The following is a 22,110-nucleotide window of genomic DNA, read 5'->3' on the forward strand; positions in this document are numbered from 1 at the left end:
GAAGAAAGGGGGGAAGAGACTTTGGGGAGGTCGGACCTGATGGATTTAATTTTGTTAATGAAGTAGGAGGCCAGATCGTTGCGGGTGAGGGAAGGAGGAGGGGGAGGAACCGGGGGCCTGAGAAGGGAGTTGAATGTACGGAAGAGCTGGCGGGGGTGATCGGCATGGGTGTCAATATGGGAGGAGAAATAGTTTTGTCTGGCAGAAGAGAGCGCTGAGTTAAGGCAGGAAAGGATAAACTTGAAGTGAACGAGGTTGGCATGGTGTTTAGACTTTCGCCAGCAGCGTTCGGCAGCTCGAGCATAAGGGCGAAGGAGGCGGACAGTGGCAGTGATCCAGGGCTGTGGGTCCTAGTCTTCGTTGAGAAATGTGGGACAAGGGGGAGAGAGGGCTGGATCAGCCCATGGGGAAACTGAGAAAAAACCGCTTAAATGGTAAGCTCTTTGAGGGTAGGGAATGTATCCACCAATTCTATTTCATTGTCCTCTCCCAAGGTCTTAGAACAGTATTCTGCACACAGTAAGTGCTCGATAAATACTATTGCTGGCTTTCCGTTCTTTCCCACAAGGCCACAGACCGAGGCTCCTGCTCCTTGGGCACTGGTTCTTACTCAGTCCTGCAGTCTAACCCACATCACCAGGAGTGTGAGGGGATGCCCAAGTAAAATTCAAATCCCTCTCCCATCTACTTCATCCTTAGTTTCTCTCTCTCTTGCTCCCCGTGCCCCCCACCACCACAACTCCACCACCCCACCACCCCTCCTGTATAGCATAAATGGGTCAAGGGCTTAAAAATTCATCTTTTCCATCCCTCTGTCTCAAGGAAGTCTTCCCCATTCTCCTTCAGATTAACTTTAAAAAGGCATCAAACATGTGCCTTTTTCCCCAGCATAAGCAGAAAAAGGAGTTAGCTTTCATCGTACTTCCCAAGTGCTTAGTACAGTGCTCTGCACACAGTAAGTGCTCAATACATACGATTGAATGAATGAATGAATGAATCATGCTTTGGCCTTCCCTTGGTTGAATAAGCCTCCAGATTGGATCAATTCCACTCTATTCTCTTTAAGAGGAGTCCCTGCTGATGCCACAGAAAATCTCCCTGCCACTCCTGCCTCCTAAGAGGACTGCTTTTCCCCTACTTCCCAGCCCTTCTGCCAGGCCAAAGAACAACTTACCTCCAGCAGACCCCAGGACTTCCATTCCCCTCCAGAAAGGAAGCTGGGCTGCCTGCCTACTGAGATGTTTATGTCTGTGCTGAAGGTGGTGAGTGGGAATTTGGCAAGAGAGTTTGTTGACATCTTCTGTATGGGTCTTTCCTATGAATTTAAGGGAGGGTCTCTGGCTGCAGGTCAAAATGATTCCAGGGAACTAATCAACTCCTCTTACAAAAAAATAGACATTTCTGCAGGGTCACCCACAGATCTGGGATGGGGTTTTCTGTCTGATTTTGCTCTTAATGGAGCAGAGGTGCCCTCCCCTTCCAAGAGCCCTGAGTGATTTCTTTCGTTAAGGCCCCAGAGTTGGGCAATGAAGCCAGATTGCGCTGGTGCAATGTGAGACGTTCGTGTTGTGCTTTACTGGGGAAAAAACAAAAGTCAGATTGAAAGACTGAGGAAAAAGTTAAAACTGAGGCTTATTAGGGTTTGGGTGGACAGTTAGACCCTTTGACCTGGAACTCCCTGCTCTCCCCCCCAACACACACATATGACAAACCACCAATCATCCCACTTTCAGAGCCTTATTAAAAATCACATTTCTTCCAATAGGCCTTCCCCGATTAAAGCCTTCTTTTCTGGTACTCCCTCTCCCTTCTGCATTGACTATTCATTTGGGTCTGTACCCTTCAGGCACTTGATATTCATCCCATCCTCAGCCCCAGAGCACTTATGTACAAATCCCTAATGTATTTATAATTAATGTCTATCTCCTCCTCTAGTCTGTGAGTTCCATGTGGGTAGGGAATGTTTCTACCAATTCTGTTTTTTATTGTACTTTCCCAAGTGCTTAGAACAGTGCTCTGCACCCATTAAGTGCTCAAATACCATTGATTGATAGTATTTTGAGCACTTACTGGGTGTAAAGGCCCGTGATAAGTGCTGGGGAAATAAGAAAATCAAATCAGACACCGTCCCTGTCCTACGTGAGGCTCACAGTCTGCACGAAAGACATTAGGTATCACCTCCATTTTATAGATGAGGAAACTGAGGTTGTGACTTAATGAAGGTCATGCAACAGGTAAGTGGTTTGTCTTCTGATTCCAAATCCTATGCTCTTTCCACTGGGCCAGGCTATCTCTTTTCTTTTGAGCCTGACACAGCCATTCTTAAGTAGAACTGAACACCCCCTCCTCGAGAACTGTCTTGCCCCCACCCCTAGTTCTGTGCAAAATACCCGTCTGCTGGGTACCTCTCCAAAACTGTCAGCGAATCCAAGGACTTCTTGAGCCTGTTGCTATGGTAGCATATTCAAACAGATAGGTATTTGAGACAGCTAGCCATCTGTTCCATGTGCTAGTCTCTCTCCCTCCAGGAATGCCTGTGTGCAGAAGGAATGATTCAATAGCTGAAACCTCTCTCATTATAAAGGCTATATCAACTCAATCACATTTATTGAGCACTTACTATGTGCAGAGCACTGTACTAAGCACTTGGGAGAGTACAATACTTATGTATCAGTTATTTCAATTTCATTGCTAATGTGTTTTGGCTAGAATACATGTAGGAAATTCAGGAACTTTCTGGTAACTGAGCCTGTTTTGGGCTTGAAGCGTAATCAATCAATCATATTTATTGAGGATCCTCTGTGTGCAGAGCACTGTACTAAGCCCTTGGAAGAGTACAATATAGCAGAATTGATAGACACGTTCCCTGCCCTTGAGTCTAGAGGGGGAGACATTAATACAAAAAAAATAACTGCAGGATAGGTGTATAAGTGCTGTGGTGCTGAGGGAGGGAGTGAATAAAGGGTGCAAATCCAAGTACAAGGGCAACACAGAAGGCAATAGGAGAAGAGGAAATGAGGGTCTAGTCAAGGAAGGCCACTTGGGGCGAGCAATAGTCTGTTGAATATAAAGAGCCAGGCCAGAGGCAGGACATGGGTGAGAGTTCGGCATCGAGATAGACAAGAACAAGGTAGAGTGAGAAGGTTGACATTAGAAGAGCAAAGAGTGTGGGCTGAGTTCTGTAGGATATCAGGAAGGTAAGGTAAGACTCCGCCCTCTCCGGGTTCTCCTCTTTTCTCTCCGGCCGTTCATTCTCAGTCTCCTTTACGGGCTCCTCCTCCCCCTCCCATCCTCTTACTGTAGGGGTTCCTCAAGGGTCAGTTCTTGGTCCCCTTCTGTTCTCTATCTACACTCACTCCCTTGGTGAACTAATTTGCTTCCTTGGCTTCAACTATCATCTCTACGCTGATGACACCCAAATCTACATCTCTGCCCGTGCTCTCTCTCCCTCCCTTCAGGCTCATGTCTCCTCCTGCCTTCAGGACATCTCCATCTGGATGTCTGCCCACCATCTAAAACTCAGTATGTCCAAGACTGAACTCCTTATCTTCCCTCCCAAACCCTGCCCTGTCCCTGACTTTCCCATCACTATAGACGGCACTACCATCCTTCCCATCTCACAAGCCCACAACCTTGGTGTCATCCTTGACTCTGCTCTCTCGTTCACCCCTCACATCCAATCTGTCACCAAAACCTGCCGGTCTCACCTCCGCAACATCACCAAGATCCACCCTTTCCTCTCCATCCAAACCACTACCCTGCTGGTTCAATCTCTCATCCTATCCCGACTGGATTACTGCATCAACCTCCTCTCTGATCTCCCATCCTCCTGTCTCTTCCCATTTCAGTCTATACTTCACGCTGCTGCCTGAATCATCTTTGTACAGAAACGCTCTAGGCATGTTACTCCCCTCCTCAAAAATCTCCAGTGGCTACCAGTCAACCAAAAACTCCTCACTCTCGGCTTCAAGGCTCTACATCACCTCACCCCCTCCTACCTCACCTCCCTTCTTTCCTTCTACAGCCCAGCCTGCACCCTCCGCTCCTCTGCCGCTAACTTCCTCACTGTCCTTAGCTCTCGCCTGCCCCACCGTCAACCCCTGGCCCACGTCCTCCCCCTGGCCTGGAATGCCCTCCCTCCGCACATCTGCCAAGCTAGCTCTTTTCCTCCCTTCAAAGCCCTACTGAGAGCTCATCTCTTCCAGGAGGCCTTTCCAGACTGAGCCCCCTCCTTCCTCTCCTCCTCCCCATCACCCCCGTCCTACCTCCTTCCCCTCCCCACAGCACCTGTATATATGTTTGTACAGATTTATTACTCTATTTATTTTACTTGTACACATTTACTGTTCTATTTATTTTATTTTGTTAATATGTTTTGTTTTTTTGTCTGTCTCCCCCTTCTAGACTGTGAGCCCCTTGTTGGGTAGGGACTGTCTCTATATGTTGCCAACTTGTACTTCCCAAGTGCTTAGTACAGTGCTCTGCACACAGTAAGCACTTAATAAATGCAATTGAATGAATGAATGAATGAATGAACAGAGACTGTGTCTAATCTTATTGTCCCGTATCTGCGTAGTAAGTGCTTATGAAATTCCATCATCATTATCATGGCAACTGCTTGTGCACAGGTGCATGGCATTGGAATGGGTCAGTACCAGAGTATGAGTTTTCCTTAATAGGAGGTTTCTCAACTCTTGAGTTACAGGAGAACTTGGTGTGTAATAATAATAATGATGGCATTTATTAAGCGCTTACTATGTGCCAAGCGCTGGGGAGGTTACAAGTTGATCAAGTTGTTCCACGGGGGGGCTCACAGTCTTAAACCCCATTTTCCAGATGAGGGAACTGAAGCCCAGAGAAGTCAAGTGACTTGCCCAAAGTCACACAGCTGGCAATTGGCGGAGCTGGGATTTGAACCCAAGCCCGTGCTCTTTCCACTGAGCCACGCTGCTTTTCATAGCCACGCTATTTCTCATACACATGTAGGCATATTTATTGGACCTAAACAAGATATAGAATTCAAACCCCATCATTGTTATAACGAATTAAACTTGTGAAAAAGGTCTCCATTTGCCTCAGAATATATTAATCTAAATCACCTCTCTAGACTGTAAGCTTCTTGTAGGCAGGGAGCTCGTCTACCAACTCTTACATTGTACTCTCCTAAGCACTTACTACAGTACTTTGCATGCAGAAGGTGCTCAATAAATACAATTATCTGATTTATTTTCAAAGCACAATTCAGAAAATCATAAAGTAACAACATTCATTCAACAAAGAGGTGTGTCTCACACTCAAAACATGTTTCCCTAGAGCCTTCCATAAAGTAAATTAGGCAATAAAAGTAGTACTTTTAAAGTGAACCTATCTCTCTGTCTTTGTGCTATTGAATACATGAATTAATAGCATTTATTAAAACCCTGCTTAGTGCTAGACACTGCCTGAAGTGCTTGGGAAATATTGTAGTAGCAAGACACATATTCCATGCCCTCAGTGAGTTTATGATCTATTGGAGAAGTCAGGACAAAATTCTTAGCAGAAAGTGAAAGCCAAAGGAAGAACCAGTGTAAAGCAGGAAGCAGCTCTAACACACCAGGAATAAACAGCTGGACAAATAATTGAAGGTCCAGATAAATATACAAATAAAAATAGACAAATGTGTGTGAGTACTGAGGATAAGATTAAGGCATGTAAATGTGTGTGTGTGTGTGTGTGTGTGTGTGTGTGTGTGCATATGTATGTATGCGAGTATGATTGGGCGATAGGAAAAGAGCCCAAATAGCCCACTTGTATTTGACAACCGATTAAAAAGGGCTAAAAAATGCAAAAAGCTTTCTTTCCCAGACTCTCATTTATAAGTGTGTTATGTAAAGTTCTCCAGTTTTAAGTGGGTTTTAAAGAATTAATCACAGAACTATTGAAACAGGCACCTGGGCTGACCTCATTTTTCTCAAGGAATCCAAGTTCCGAGGGAGAGGCAGACAGACTCAGGAAACATCTGTACCTTAAAATTAGGGCCCAAACCAAAGCGGACTTCTATACTAAAATCAATCTCTTGAATTTGCAATCTAGATTAGCTGAAATTTTTGGTTTAGGATGGAGGGTGGGTTTGTGGAAGGAAGAGGACGTAAAGATTGGGAAGGACTGAGGTGGAAAAGGAAAGAGGACGGAGAATCAGGAGGCTCCAGTGCTGGTGGACTATAAGCTCCTTGTGGGAAGAGAACATGTCTACCAACTCTGTTGTACTCTCCCAACTGCTTAGTACAGTGCTCTGCCCACAGTAAGCACTGAATAAATACGGTTGATTGGTTGATTGATGGAGTCGGAATGCAACTCCTGTCCATACACTATCTACTCTGCCTTTCCCCCCCTCACTTCCCTGAGACTTCTTCCTCAGGCCCCTGCTCTCCTTCCCATTGGCTATTGGGTCCCTCCACTGAGGTGCCTATAATAATAACTATTATTATGGTACTTGTTAGGATGTACTATGTGCCAAGCTCTGTTCTAAGCACTAGGGTAGATACAAATCAACCAGGTTGTACACAGTCCCTGTCCCACATGAGGCTCACATTCTTAATCCCCACTTTACAGATGAGGTAACTGAGGCCCAGGGAAGTTAAATGACTTGCTTAAGGTCATCCAGCAGTCATGTGGCAGAGCTGGGATTAGAATCCAGGTCCTTCTGACTCCCAGGCCCCTGCTGTATCCATTAGGCCACAATGCTTCTCCTCTTAAATTGTGAGCCTCCGGTGGGGCAGAATCTGCTTTGGATTTGATTATCGTATATCTTATGTGGCATTTAGCAGCCCAGTGCTTGACACACAGTAAGCACTTTATTAATACCATAATAATGATAACTTGAATTATACCATGTTTGCTAATGCCTCCCATTTGATACTTCAGGATTCCTGATTAGGGAGTTATTCTCATTCTTTGTAATGTCTTTAGAATTACTTTGCTAGAACAGACATCCACTACTCATGGTGCCTTGTTTTTCTCTCTCGATACTGAGCTCTTGCTCCCATGCTTCTGTCTGAACTCCCTGACACTTCACATCTGGCAGACCAGAGCTCTCCCATGTTCAAGACCCTTTGGAAATCACATCTCCTCCAGGAGGCCTCCCCTGATTAATCTAACATCTCCCCACCTTATTACCCCGCATCACCCATTGCGACTTCAACACTACTCTGCCACCTAAGCACTTGGTACTTCCGGCCTGTCCTATAGCACTTTTTCACACAGTAAACGCTCAATAAATGCAATTGAATGAATCTTTTCACTCTGTTGCTTCCCCCTGTAATTTATTTCAGGGTCCATCTCCCGAGCTGCAGTACAGGGATCGGGTCTACTAATTCTCTTGTACTCTCCTGAGTGCTTGGTACAGTGGTTTTGGTCATCATGCTAATCCAAGAAGGGGTGTCATAAAAAGAGGTGGGGGTGGGTGAGGCTGGATCCAGTGAGAGCTAGTCTGGAGAGGTTGGAGAGCCTGTAGTCCCACCATTCCAGGCTCCTCACCTTGTCATTCCAAGTTGAAACAAGGGGAGCTGAGAGATGCCAGAGAAGTGGCTCCAGAAGTGTGGCACCAAGACATGGTTCTGAGCCATGGGCCTAGGTGGGTGTGTCGTCCAGGAGGACTGGGCGTGCCGCGCTCTGGCACGGGCACTGTGGACGCCAACACTTCAGCTGGAGCTTTTCAGTTCCCCTGAGTCAATGAGACGTCCTTCTGGTGCCCCTGGAATCATTGACATGGCCGCCAGTTGTAAAATCAATGGGAAGGACAAACCTGGGAAAACTTTCACCCATGTTAGTTCTTACAATTTGGCAATGAATTTAAAACCCCTGCAACAACCTGAAACGTTTCACTAATGAAACACTAAATTTACTTAGTAGAGACATCAGGACCAAACAGGGAATATTTGATCTTCTATAGGCCCACCTGCCTAAAGGAGTGGTTGACAGGCTGTCAGAAATTAGAGCAAACTAGGGAAATCTCCAAAGTATGCCTTCTTCCCCCACCCCCAACCACCCATGACCCCTTGTCAGGAGGTCATGGGGCTCATCACTTCCTTACTGAACAACTTTGGGGTTAGCTTTCAAGCCCCACATCAATCAGTGTGATCAGTCAACCTCTTGGGGTGAGTCTGTGGCTATTGAGGAAGTGACCCCCTGTGGGGAATTCCCTGTTCTGGAAGCATTTATTTGTTTGCTTTCAGGGCACAGAGCAAAATATTTTCATTTGGTTTGGCCTCCCCTGATGTGTGATTTCTGGCTGCCGGCCTTTACCCTACTGCTGCCAACTCTCTATTTTCCAGTTGCCAATAATACAACTTGAGGACAATTTGTGGCAACTGGAAAAAAAAATGAAACAAAGACACCAGGGCACAGCAAAAGCATTCAGGCCTAGGGGCCAGGAGGCATTTGGACAGAGAGCTCCCAGCAAATATCTTTTTCTCTCCACCACCAGCTCTTAATTTTCTCAGGTCCCTGTTGACGTGTGGTCACCAAGGGCCAACTGGAAAAAGAGCAGCAGGCCAATGAGGATAGTGCGGTCTCTGTAGAGGGATTCAGTCCAGTCGTCCACGCCTTGCAGGAATCCCTGTTGATCCTCCTTCACATCACACCAGTAATCCATCAGTTGCTTTCATATGTACCTCTTAGCCTTTGATCCTGTGCCCAGAGACATATTGTGAAGTGAGGACTGTTGGAAAATTCTAATCAATAAGCCAGTAAACTTAGTTTTGCAAACTAGCCGGTTTTCCTTTCCAGGAATAGGTGCTGGCCGTGTTATGGGGCTTTCTTCTTGCTAAGTCCCCAGCTCCTTGAACTTTTGTGAATGAGAGGAATGCCATGCATCACTCTTTGGAGATTCCAACCAAGCAGCGGTCAATTTTGTGTATTTAAAAAAAAGTCCTAAATGAGGAAGAACAGAAATGAGGGTAAAACCACTTGGACTGTAATGAGTTGCTGTTTGGGTGCTTTCTGTGCTATGCTCTTCCAGAGAATGGTAGTACTTCCAGGCTCTAGCAGATGTCATGGCATATGGTCAGCTCTGAGGAGTGTGATGGTTCTGATGTCAGACGTCCCTAAGGCAGCTAATCAGTCAGGATTCTTTTAGACTACTGCATCAGCCTTCTCACTGACCTCCCCACACTCCTCTTTTTTCATGGGGGGGTTGGTTTTTCCTTTTTTTATGGTATTTAAGTGCTTGCTATGTGCCAGGCATTGAACTAAACGCTGGGTTAGGAACAAGCTAATCAAGCTGGGCACAGTCCATGTCCCACATGAGACTCATAATTGTAATCCCCATTTTATAGATGAGGTAACTGAAGCCCAGTAAAGTGACTTCCCCAAGGTCACACAGTAGATAAGTGACAGAGCTGGGATTAGAATCCCATCCTTCTGACTCCCAGGCCCATGTTGTTTCTCTGTTGCCCGGATCCTTTATCCAAAAAAAGGTTCAGCTCACTCCTCAAAGCCCTCCAATCATTCAGCGGTATTCATTGAGCACTGTGTGTGCAGAACATCCTACTAAACACTTGGGAGAGTTCAGTGGAACAGCATTGGTAGGTATGTTCCCTGCCCACAGGGAGTTTATGATCTAGAGGGTTGTCCATCCATCTCCACATCAAATAAGAACTCCATACCATCGTCTTTAAGGTACTCACTCAGCTCTCCCCTAACTACCTACCCTTGCTGTTCTCTCAGTACAATGCAGCCTGCCCACCTCACTCTTCCAACACCAACTCACTCACCACACCTCAATCTTGTCTGCCTTACTGATGACCACCTGTTCATGTCCTCCCTCTGGCCTGGAACTCTCTTTCCCTTCATATCTGACAAACTCCACTCACAGCCTTACTAAAATCACACGAGGCCTTTCCTGACTAACTCCTCATTTTCCCCAATTATTCTCCTTCCCTTCTGTGTCCCCTTCGCACTTGGGTCTGTACCCCTTAAGTACTTTGATTCTCTCCCCACCCTAGCCCCATATTACCCTTAAGCACTTTGATACCCCAACCCCACAATGCTTATGTGAACATATCCTATATTTGTTTTACTTTGTCTTCCCGACTAGACTGTAAGCTCCTTGAGGGCAGGAATCGTGTCTACCTATGTCATTGTATTGTACTCTCCCAAGTGCGTAGAACGGTTTTCTGCACATAACACACAAGAGGTGGTTCTCAGCAAGTCCTCCTGAGAATAAAAGTGTCCAAGGGCTTTCTTAGATCTTCACAGACAATCTTCAGAACTTTGACAAAAGGGATGGTAGGAATGGAGATTTGTTCACGCAAAAGCTGGCCGTGGTTCCCGGCAGATGTCCTTCCTGGCAGAAGCAGGGACACCAACTAGGTCAGATCACTTACTTTCTCTGTGGTGCCCAGGCCCCTCAGCTGGAGCTTCTGTGTGACAGAGAGAGTTAGTGTTGGGGCCAGGGGAGGTGTGTGTGTGTGGGTAAAAGAACACTGCTGTGATACCTAGCAAAATAATAAAGCCAGGAGAGACTTCTCTAGAAGTGATCTCATCCACTCGAATTTCTGCCAGAACTTTAACTAAACATTTCCAGATGTATAGGTGTCTGTTATTGTTAAATGTTCCAATACTGGGGATTTCTTAGCCTATCTTTCATTAACTGTTCTAAAGATTAACCACCTTTACACAGATCATTTATTCTGATCTCCAAACTGAGTCTTTGTAGCCCAATATTAAACCAATTCTTCTTGTCTAACTGGTTACCTTCCTCTATTGAGTTTTGTTTGGTTGGTTTTTTGGTATTAAAAGTTACCAACGTATCCCTTACATTCTCTTGGAAAGCAGCATAGCCTAGTGGAAAGAACACAGGCCTGGGAGTCATAGGACCTAGGTTCTAATCCTGGCTGTACCATTTGCCTGCTGTGTGACCTTGGGCAAGCCACTAAACTTGTTTGTGCCTCAGTTTCCTCAACTATAAAATAAGCCACATGAGAAACAGGGACTGTAACTGACCTGTTTATGTTGTAACCATTCATTCAATTGTATTTATACATTCACTCATTTATTTTGAGTGCTTACTGTGTGCAAAACACTGTACTAAGCACTTAGGAGAGTACAATACAACAATAAACCGACACATTTCCTGCCCACAGTGAGCTTATAGTCTACAATTGCACATAATGTTTAACAAATGCCACAAATATTATTTATTCTTATTCTTCTCCCAATTAAGTATCTCTAACTCTTTTGGGGTTAGATTTTAGCTGCTATCTTTTTTTTATCATTTTCTTTGCTTTCCTCCAGACTTGCTTCAGTTTCTACACACCTCTTTTACATTGTAGAGCCCAAGACAGGCCCTGTACTTTAATTATGATTATTATTAGTAGTAATCGTCGTAGTAGTAGCGGCAGCATTTCACTTTTTCTGGTACTCTGTACTAGACACTTGTGGGAAGTACAGAATAACAAAGTGACACATTCTTTGACCACAAGGACCGTACATTCTAGCAGGGAAGACAAACATGAAATCAAGGGTCACAGGCGTGTCACAAAAAAAAAATGTGCGAGTCACTTCCTGCATCCTGCCTGATTTTTATTGGTAATCCAGTCAGTGCTGTTTTAATAAGGACATTACAATGAGAAGTAGTATTGAAAAGAAAGAGCCTGAGAGCCTTCCTAAATTTGAAATGTGACATTCAGTTCATTTTGGGATGCTTAAAGGATCCATTGATTGATTGATTGATTGTCAGAGAAAGCAGTCTCTAAAGAAGCAAGATTCTCCAGCAATCACTCTGACTGATTTTCCTGATTGAGGAAATAATTAGGGAGATTACTTAAGGTAACAATTTCTTTCTGATTTTAGCTAGTGTGTGATAGTGAATGTGTGTGATGATGGGAATGATGTTGATGGCAGTATTGAGGAGGGAAAGGAACCTTGAAGTGGAGGAAAAAGAGAAGACAGAAAGATAAAGGGACCATGAAAGAAATGATTTCACCAAGTTGACCTGGTGGAAAGAGCACAGGACTGGAAGTCAAGAGAACTGGGTTCTAGACCTTGTTCCACCATTTGCCTGCTGTGTGACCTTGGGCAAGTCACTTCTCTGTGCTTCAATTTCCTTATCTGTCAAATGGGGATTAAATTCCTACCCCTCAGAATGTGAGCCCTATTCTGGGACAAGGACTAATTAGCTTGTACCTACCCCGGGATTTTCCATAGTCTGTAAAATTGTTGTGAGCAGGGAATATATCTGTTATATTGTACTCTCCCAAGCACTTAGTAGAGTACACTGCACACAGTAAGCACTCAATAAATATAATTGACTGGCACATAGTGAGCACTTACTAAGTGATAGGTGGAGCTGCATGAGACGTCTGATGAGCCAATCCCTGGTTTTCTCTTAGGGATGAGTGATTCATTCATTCAATCATATTTAGTAAGTGCTTACTGTGTGTAGATCATTTTACTAAGCACTTGAGAGAGTACAATACAACAATAAACTGACACATTCCCTGCCCACAATGAGCTTACAGTCTAGGGCTGGGGGGAGACAAACATTAATATTAAAAAAAGATTACAGATATGTACATCAGTGCTGTGGGGCTGGCAGCAGGGAAGAACAACGGAAGCAAGTCAGGGTAATGCAGAACGGAGTGGGAGAAGAGGAAAGAGGGGGCTTAGGGAAGGCCTCTTGGAGGAGATGTGCCTTCAATAAGACTTTGAAGTGGGAGAAAGTAATTGTCGGATTTGAGGAGAGAAGGTGTTCCAGTTCAGAGGCAGGAAGTAGGCAAGGGGTCAGCAGTGAGATAGACGAGATCAAGGCACAAGAAGGTAATCAGAGGAGTGAAGTAAGTGGGCTGTGTTTTAATAGGAGAGTAGCAAGGAGAGATAGGAGGCAGAAAGGTGAATGAGTACGGAGAATGAGTACTTTAAAGCCAATGGTGAGGAGTTTTTGTTTGATGTGAGGTGCATGGGCAACCACTGGAGCTTGTTGAAGATGGGCCCTGAGGTGGGGACCTGGGCCCAGAGGAGCTCTGGGACTCGTTTATTAGAGCCAAATTCAGACCAAGACAGAGGGAGAGTGGCAAAGAGAGCATTTACCATAATTATTTTTCCGGCCTGTCTCCATGGCTCAGGAAGTGTGACAGACCTCCAGGCCAGAGGAGACGCTAAGCGATTAATGGAGCTGATGGAGATGTTTAGTGATTTGGCTGTCAGTGGTAAGAGTGGCAAGTGAAGGGCCGGAAGTGTGTAATTAGGAGAAATAATTTCTTTTTCTGTTTAGAATCTTTCTTGGTGCTCTATAACTTCTTTCCTTTTTCTCCTCTCCAAAATTCTGGTCACCTTAAATCTTGCCTGTGGCCCGGCCAATCAATCAACTGTATTTATTGAATACTTACTATGTGCAGAGCACTTGGGAAAGTACAACAGAGTTAGTAAACACATTCCCTGTCCACAACCAGCTTACAGTCTAGAGAAATACAATTGAATGATTGCATAGGTGACAAGTTCCAACTGGAGTCATCCAGGTTTCAAATTGAGGGGAGGGTGGGTAGGGGAAATGAGGGCTTAGGCAGAAGCACAAAGTGAATCAGAGGCTGTGGAGTCCAGCTGAGGGTTCTTCTCACACCCAACAGGTAGGGCTGGGGGTTTTCTGAACCCTGGAAATCACATGCCTTCTTAGCCCACACCTCCTACCCGACCCCAGGTCTGTCTCCAAGATCAAAATGGGAGACTTAGGCCCTATTGTTCTCGAGGGAGGCCTGGCTTCTGATTCAGGCACTGAAATGAAACCATTTGGAACTTGAGGTAGAAAATATCTCTTAATTACAGTTGTCTACACAGGCTTTCCTGCCTAAGAAGTGCTCTCCTTTGGATCAATAGCTGACTGACTATTTGGAAAGGGAGTGTTCTTATCAGTTACAACATGCACAGGGAGGCCTTCACTTAGAGGCTTCATTCATTCATTCAATCATATTTACTGAGCGCTGACTGTGAGCAAAGCACTGTACTAAGCATTTGGGAGAGTACAGTATAACAATAAACAGACACATCCTGCCCTCAACAAACTCACAGTATAGAGGGGAAGAACAAGAATTCTTCCCAACAAGAATGTGAGCAAGAGGCCTGGGCGGAGCCTGGGAGAAGCCAAATGGCTCAGGCTAGAGAGGTTCCTGGAGGGGTAGTGGGATGTGAGGGACTGTAGGTCTGGATTCTAGTTTGGCACCTTGAAGTGGAAGTCTGAGACAGTCACCTTGATCATTCAATCCCTCAAATCTGCTCTTCTCTGTTACCAGCAATTTGAGACCTGGATGACTCCAGTTGGAGCTTGTCTATTGGTCAAATCTGGGAGGGTAGCGCCATGCGGCCTTTGGCTCTGGAGCCAATTCTGACGACTCTTAGAACAGAATATGGCTCTCAAGTCAGGGGTGAGGGATGGGGCAAGGCATTTAAAATCACTGTGTCTCAGGAGTGGGGGACCCCCAAACACCCCCCAACCATGGTGCCATAACTGTGCATGGCACCGCCACCACAACCTTCCATAAGCTGTGGCAGATGGCTCTGGGGCTGTTGGGATCTGTCCCTACCATGGTTGGACCAGGAAAGAAAAACACAAGGAGTCAGCAACAGGCAGCTCGCCAGGGGTCCTCCCCAAAATGGGCACCAAACCCCAGAAGACTACAAATCCAGTCTCCTACCTCTGGGTCCCTGTGGGGGGCTGGGGACCATTTGCTGTTTTTGGCCCCATCTGCCCTGGGAGGGAGTCCCTGCCCCTTTGCGGAAGGGAATCCCCAACCACAGGATCCTCTCAGGAGCTGGGACCAGAGTGGAACCAGAGCAGGAGCAGATATTAGACACCTGTTGTGCAGCCCTGAGTCACCTTCCCCCTGAGCCTGAGCAGCATTGTAAAACCTGTTGCTGACTATGGGGTGGGGAGGGATGTTGCCCTGTTCTGAGCTGGAGGGGGAAGGACCACTTGCCTCTGAGACCCTGCGGCAGGGGGAGGGGCTCCTGACCCTTGCTGGGGGTCCAACTGGCGATGGAGGGTCCGTGCTCCTGTTGACCAGGCTTAGTCACCACATGGGCACTACCCTCACCTATGCCTGAGGTGAAGTGGGGAGAGGTGGGCACAGAAGGGGGAAAAGACTAACCTCTGCCAGTGCCACTGCATCACCTCTCCCTTCCCCTCTCCTTTCTGTTCAGCCTTTCCCTTCCCTTCCCCTCGCTTTCCTTTCCCCCACTAGATACATCACCTGGTGCTATGAAGCAGCCATGTTGGGCAGTGGACTGGTCATACTATGTCATGTGTAGCATGTTGTACTGATGTCACATGTCACGGGCCCCCATAAAACTGTAAAGCCCTGAGCTCTCCGTTGCAGGCATTGTGTGGGATGGAGGATGAGGCACTTAAAATAGTTAAAAGTGTAATGGTTATTAAGTGCTTACTCCATGCCAAGCACTGTGCTAAGTTCTAGGGCAGATAAAATATAGTCAGCTGAGATACAGTTCCCCTGAGACTGGACTTATAATCTAAAGATTAAGAGAGCAGGTATTTTATCCTGATTTTAGATATGAGGAAACAGAGACACAGAGAATTTAGATGGCTTGCTTAAGGTCACACAGAAGGCCAGTGGCAGATTGTGATTAGAACTCAGATCTAACCACTCATCAAACCAATGAGTGGCAGCAAGCAAAAAGGCCAACTTAGTGCAGAGCATCCTCAGGAAGGGGAGAGGAGAAAAAAAGGCGTAATTTTGCTTCTCTAGGAAACCATGGCATGCTCACATCTGGAATACCGCATGCACTTCTGGCCTCCACATTTTAGGAAGGAATGATTAGAGTGAGGCATAGAAAACAGATTAACAATGAAATGTGTATGTCACATTGTACTTTCCCATGCACTCAGTACTTTGCTCTGCACACAGTAAGAGCTCAATAAATATGATTGAGTGAATGAAATTGTATGATTGGCTCTTTGAGCATCAGCTGGTCTCAAGTTTCATTTTAATGTGGCCTCAGTAGAGAATTCTCATTTTCTGCATATCATTTCCTCTCTGTAGAACCAGTCACAGTATTTGAGGTCCACTGGGCCTCAGTCCTCTTGGCAGCAACAGGCCAGAAAAACCCAGCGACCTCCTTTTCATGAATTGATGGCTACCCAGTCCAAGCTGTTTCCAAAGTTGAGGCCAGTGTTATTCTAGTGTCTAGCCTGTCTTAATCAAGTCTACTGCTTAAATATTGGTTAGAGAAATAAAATCTTCATCCTGGACCTGAAAGCCACCTTTCTGATTTGATTGTGCAGAATACCTATTGGTATACCTGGGTTAATATCCCTTGTAGTTACTATCCCAAATCCCTTGAGAAAACTTTCTCGACAATGACCTTGGCATCACAGGGGCCAGGACATTGGTTCTGTCTTCCCACTGAACACGAGCAACCAAGAAAGCAAAACTGGAATTATTACAGGTAAGGGAAGAAAACATAATACAAACATGCCTAAAACAACATGATATCACATTAAATGCTGGGCTATAAAGGAAGAAGAAAATGGCCAGAATGTATACAGTGAGAAACTATAGACAGCCTTGAAACCAAGATGAGAGAGCACCCGCCTGAGGAAAACAAAATGCTGAAGGATTTAACTAAAACCAAGTGGAAATGCCTGCTTCTTGAATATAATATGAGAAGAAAAGGAGTCTTGGATTAAAAGCTGAAAAAGGTAGTATCTTTCATGATGGAAACTAAGCCGTGGAACTCGCTGTTCCCCAAAGTTATTGGGGCAAAGAGTTTAGGGGGAACAAAAAGGATTAACTAAATTTATAATCAATCAATGACATTTCCTGAGTGAAATGAATATATTTCACTATTAGTCCCAAAGAAAGACCATTTGGAAGGGAACAAGCTTAATGTTTTAGGGTAAAGAATTCATGTTACAGCCAGATGGAAAGCTTAAGAAGATCTCTACCTGTTTGACTCATTCTGAATAGACTAGGAAGAAGTTATTTTCTGAATCAATCAATGGTATTTATTGAGTGCTTACTGTGTGCAGAGTGCTGTAATAAGCACTTGGGAAAGTACAATACAAAATAGTTGGTAGATGTAATCCCTGCTCTCGAACCCTGTTTACATCACATCATCTTCAATGGTACTTACTGAGTACTTACTGTGTTGAGAGCTTTCATTCTTTCAATTCATTCATTCAATCGTATTTATTGAGTGCTTACTGTGTGCAGAGCACTGTACTAAGTGCTTGGGAAGTACAAGTTGGCAACATATAGAGACGGTCCCTACCCAACAGTGGGCTCACAGTCTAGAAGGGGGAGACAGAGAACAAACAAAACATATTAACAAAATAAAATAAATAGAATAAATATGTACAAATAAAATAGAGTAATAAATACGTACAAATATATATACATATATACAGGTGCTGTGGGGAGGGGAAGGAGGTAAGGCAGGGGGGATGGGGAGGGAGAGGAGGGTGAGAGGAAGGAGGGGGCTCAGTCTGGGAAGGCCTCCTGGAGGAGGTGAGCTCTCAGTAGGGCTTTGAAGGGAGGAAGAGAGCTAGCTTGGCAGATGTGCGGAGGGAGGGCATTCCAGGCCAGGGGGATGACGTGGGCCAGGGGTCGACGGTGGGACAGGTGGGAATGAGGCCCGTTGAGGAGATTAGCAGCAGAGGAGCAGAGGGTGCGGGCTGGGCTGTAGAAGGAGAGAAGGGAGGTGAGGCAGGAGGGGGCGAGGTGTTGGAGAGCCTTGAAGCCGAGGGTGAGGAGTTTTTGCCTGATGTGTAGGTTGATTGGTAGCCACTGGAGATTTTTGAGGAGGGGAGTAACATGCCCATAATTCATTCATTTATTCATATTTACTGAATGCTTACTGGGTGCAGAGCACTGTACTAAGTGCTTGAGAGAGTACAATACAACAATAAACAGACACATTCCCTGATCACAGTGAGCTAGCTTGGGAAAGCACAACGAAATACAATTCCTGACCGTGATGAGCTTACAGTCTAAAAGGGGAGACAGACATTAATGTAAATCAATAATTTATAATATATCATTTTTATATATATGAATAATTTAAAATACATTATTTTTAGATTTGGTATAATTTATCCAAGAGGCTTTCCCTGACTAGGCCCTCATTTCGCCTACTCGCTCTCCTTTCTGTGCAGCCTATGTACCCCTAAAGTGCTTCATATTTACTCCAATAGTGGAACTTATGTATATATCCTTATACTCTCCCATTTCACTCATCCTATCTTGTCTGGATTATTACATCAGCCTCCTTGTTGGCCTCCCAGCCTCCTGTCTCTCCCCATTCCAGTCTAATAGACAGTCTAATACTTCACTCCGCTGCCCAGATCATTTTTCTACAAAAACATTCAGGACATGTTGCCCCACTCCTCAGAAAACTCAAGTAGTTGCCCTTCCATCTCTGTGACAAACAAAAATTCCTCGCCATTGGCTTTAAAGCACTCCATCACCTTGCCCTCTCTTACCTCACTACGCTACTCTACTACTATAACCCAGCCGGCTTACTTTGCTCTTCTATTGCTAACCTTCTCACTGTGCCTCGATCTCATCTGTCTCGCTGCCAAACCCTCACCCAAGCCCTGCCTCTGGCCTGGACTGCCCTCCCTCCTCAAATACAACAAACAATTATTCTCACCCTTATTGAAGGCACGTCTCCTCCAAGAGGCCTTCCCTGACTAAGCCCCCCTTTCCTCTTCTCCCACTCCCTTCTGCATTGCTCTGACTTGTTCCCTTTGTTCATCCAGCCCCACAGTACGTATGTCCATATCTGTAATTTTTTTATATATTAATGTCTGTCTCCCCCCTACCCAGACTGTAAGCTCACTGTGGGCAGGGAAAGTGTCTGTGTATTGTTGCATTGTACTCTCCCAAGCACTTAGTACAGTGCTCTGCACACAATAAGCACTCAATAAATATGATTGAATGAATGAATGAATCTGTAATTTAGTTTAATGTTTGTCGTCCCCTCTAGACAATAAGCTTCTTGTGGACAGGGATCATGTCAACCAACTCTTTGGTATTGTACTCTCCCAAACAGTACAGAGCACATAGTATACACTCAATATATATCCTTGGTTGATTGATATTGACAGTAGCTGATGACATGCAGGGGTACGTATGATGAAGCACATGGGTGATAAGGCGGTGGACTGCCAGGCTTTGAGTTGCCAATTCTAGTGATGGTAGGGCTGTGCTGAACCCTGGCAGGCTCGGGTACAAAAACCCAAGCACAAGCATTGGGAGGAGCAGGGAGAAGGTAACTTCTGAGAAAAAGTCCTGAGAGTGCTATTAATAGTTACGGGCTGGGCTTATGGGTTAGGTTTTAATACTCTTTGTTTTTTCAATCTAGACCACTCCCACCCCCACCCTCCACACACGCACACGCCAACCAAAGAAACAGAGCAGCAACCTAGAGAATTGGATCAAAAATCACGAGTCTCTAGATTGCAAGCTCATTGTGGACAGGGAACATCTTGTCTACCAACTCCGTTGTATTGCACTCTCCCAAGCGTTTACAGTTCTGCCCGTTGCCTGCTGTGTGATGTTGGGCAAATCACTTCATAATCATAATAATCATAAAGATGATATTTGTTAATGCTTACTATGTGCCAAACACTGTTCTAAGTGCTGAGGTAGATACAAGGTAATCAGGTTGTTCCAAGTGGGGCTCACAGTCTTAATCCCCCTTTTACAGATGAGGTAACTGAGGCACACAGAAGTTTAGTGACTTGCCCAAAGTCACACAGCTGACAAGGGGAGGAGCCATAAGCACTCATGTAATGGCAACTTAAGTAACTTGTGGCTGAGTCGGAATTAGAACCCACGACCTCTGACTCCCAAGCCCGTGGTCTTTCCTCTAAGCCACGCCCCTTCTCTTCCCTATGCCTCATTACCTATCTGTCAAATGGGGATTACGACCGTAAACCTCATGTGGGACACGGACCGTGTCCAACCCGATTACCTTAATATCTACTCCGGTGCTTAGAACAGTACTTGGCACATGGTAAGTGCTTAACAAATACCATAGAGAAGCAGCGTGGCTCAGTGGAAAGAGCTCGGGCTTTGGAGTCAGAGGTCATGGGTTCAATTCGCGACTCCTCCAATTCTCAGCTTTGTGACTTTGGGCAACTCATTTAACTTCTCTGGGCCTCAGTTACCTCATCTGTAAAATGGGGATTAAGACTGTGAGCCCCCCGTGGAACAACCTGATCACCTTGTAACCTCCCCAGCGCTTAGAACAGTGCTTTGCACATAGTAAGGGCTTAATAAATGCCATTATTATTATTACCCCTGCAAAATAGAAAGCGCTCACTGAATACCAATAATAATAATGATGATGACGACGATGGTATTTGTTATGCGCTTACTATGTTAAAGGCACTGTTCTAAGTGCTGGGATAAGATAATCAGGTTGTCCAATGTGGGGCTCACAGTCTTCATCCCCATTTTCCAGATGAGGGAACTGAGGCACAGAGAATAATAATAATAATAATGGCATTTGTTAAGTGCTATGTGCCAAGCACTGTTCTAAGCGCTGGGGGGATACAAGGTAATGAGGTTGTCCCACGTGGGGCTCACAGTCTTCATCCCCATTTTCCAGATGAAGGAACTGAGGCACAGAGAATAATAATAATAATAATGGCATTTGTTAAGCGCTATGTGCCAAGCACTGTTCTAAGCGCTGGGGGGATACAAGGTAATGAGGTCGTCCCACGGGGGCTCACAGTCTTCATCCCCATTTTCCAGATGAAGGAACTGAGGCACAGAGAATAATAATAATAATAATGATGGCATTTGTTAAGCGCTATGTGCCAAGCACTGTTCTAAGCGCTGGGGGGATACAAGGTAATGAGGTTGTCCCACGTGGGGCTCACAGTCTTCATCCCCATTTTACAGATGAGGTAACTGAGGACCGGAGAAGTGAAGTGAGAAGCATTGTGGCTCAATGGAAAAGAGCCCGGGCTTTGGAGTCAGAGGCCATCATCAATCGTATTTATTGAGCACTTACTGTGTGCAGAGCACTGTACTAAGCGCTTGGGAAGTACAAATTGGCAACATATAGAGACAGTCCCTACCCAACAGTGGGCTCACAGTCTAAAAGACTGTCATGGGTCATGGGTTCAAATCCTGCCTCCGCCAATTGTCAGCTGTGTGACTTTGGGCAAGTCACTTCACTTCTCTGTGCCTCAGTTACCTCATCTGTAAAATGGGAATTAAGACTGTGAGCCCCCCGTGGGACAATCTGATCACCTTGTAACCTCCCCAGCGCTTAGAACAGTGCTTTGCACATAGTAAGCGCTTAATAAATGCCATCGTTATTATTATCTATTCTATTTATTTTATTTTGTTAGTATGTTTGGTTTTGTTGTCTGTCTCCCCCTTTTAGACTGTGAGCCCACTGTTGGGCAGGGACTGTCTCTATATGTTGCCAATTTGTACTTCCCAAGCGCTTAGTACAGTGCTCTGCACATAGTAAGCACTCAATAAATACGATTGATGATGATGATGATGATTAAAGCCACACATCCGACAAGTGGCGGAGGCGGAATTCGAACCCACGACCTGCGACTCCCAAGCCCGGGCTCTTTCCACCCAAGTCACGCCGCTTCGTTCACTGATCATCATCATCATCATCAATCGTATTTATTGAGCGCTTACTATGTGCAGAGCACTGTACTAAGCGCTTGGGAAGTACAAATCGGCAACATATAGAGACAGTCCCTACCCAACAGTGGGCTCACAGTCTAAAAGGGGGAGACAGAGAACAAAACCAAACATACTAACAAAATAAAATAAATAGGATAGATATGTACAAGTAAAATAAATGAATAAATAGAGTAATAAATATGTACAACCATATATACATATATACAGGTGCTGTGGGGAAGGGAAGGAGGTAAGATGGGGGGGATGGAGAGGGGGATGAGGGGGAGAGGAAGGAAGGGGCTCAGTCTGGGAAGGCCTCCTGGAGGAGGTGAGCTCTCAGCAGGGCCTTGAAGGGAGGAAGAGATCGATCGATGTGGAGGAAATGACTGCTCGGTGTGGGGCTCAAACTGAAAAATGGGATCAGGGCAGGAAGATGCCTCCACAACTCGGTGAAAAGTGG

Source organism: Tachyglossus aculeatus, chromosome 2 (genome assembly GCF_015852505.1).
Source record: "Tachyglossus aculeatus isolate mTacAcu1 chromosome 2, mTacAcu1.pri, whole genome shotgun sequence".
NCBI lineage: Eukaryota > Metazoa > Chordata > Mammalia > Monotremata > Tachyglossidae > Tachyglossus > Tachyglossus aculeatus.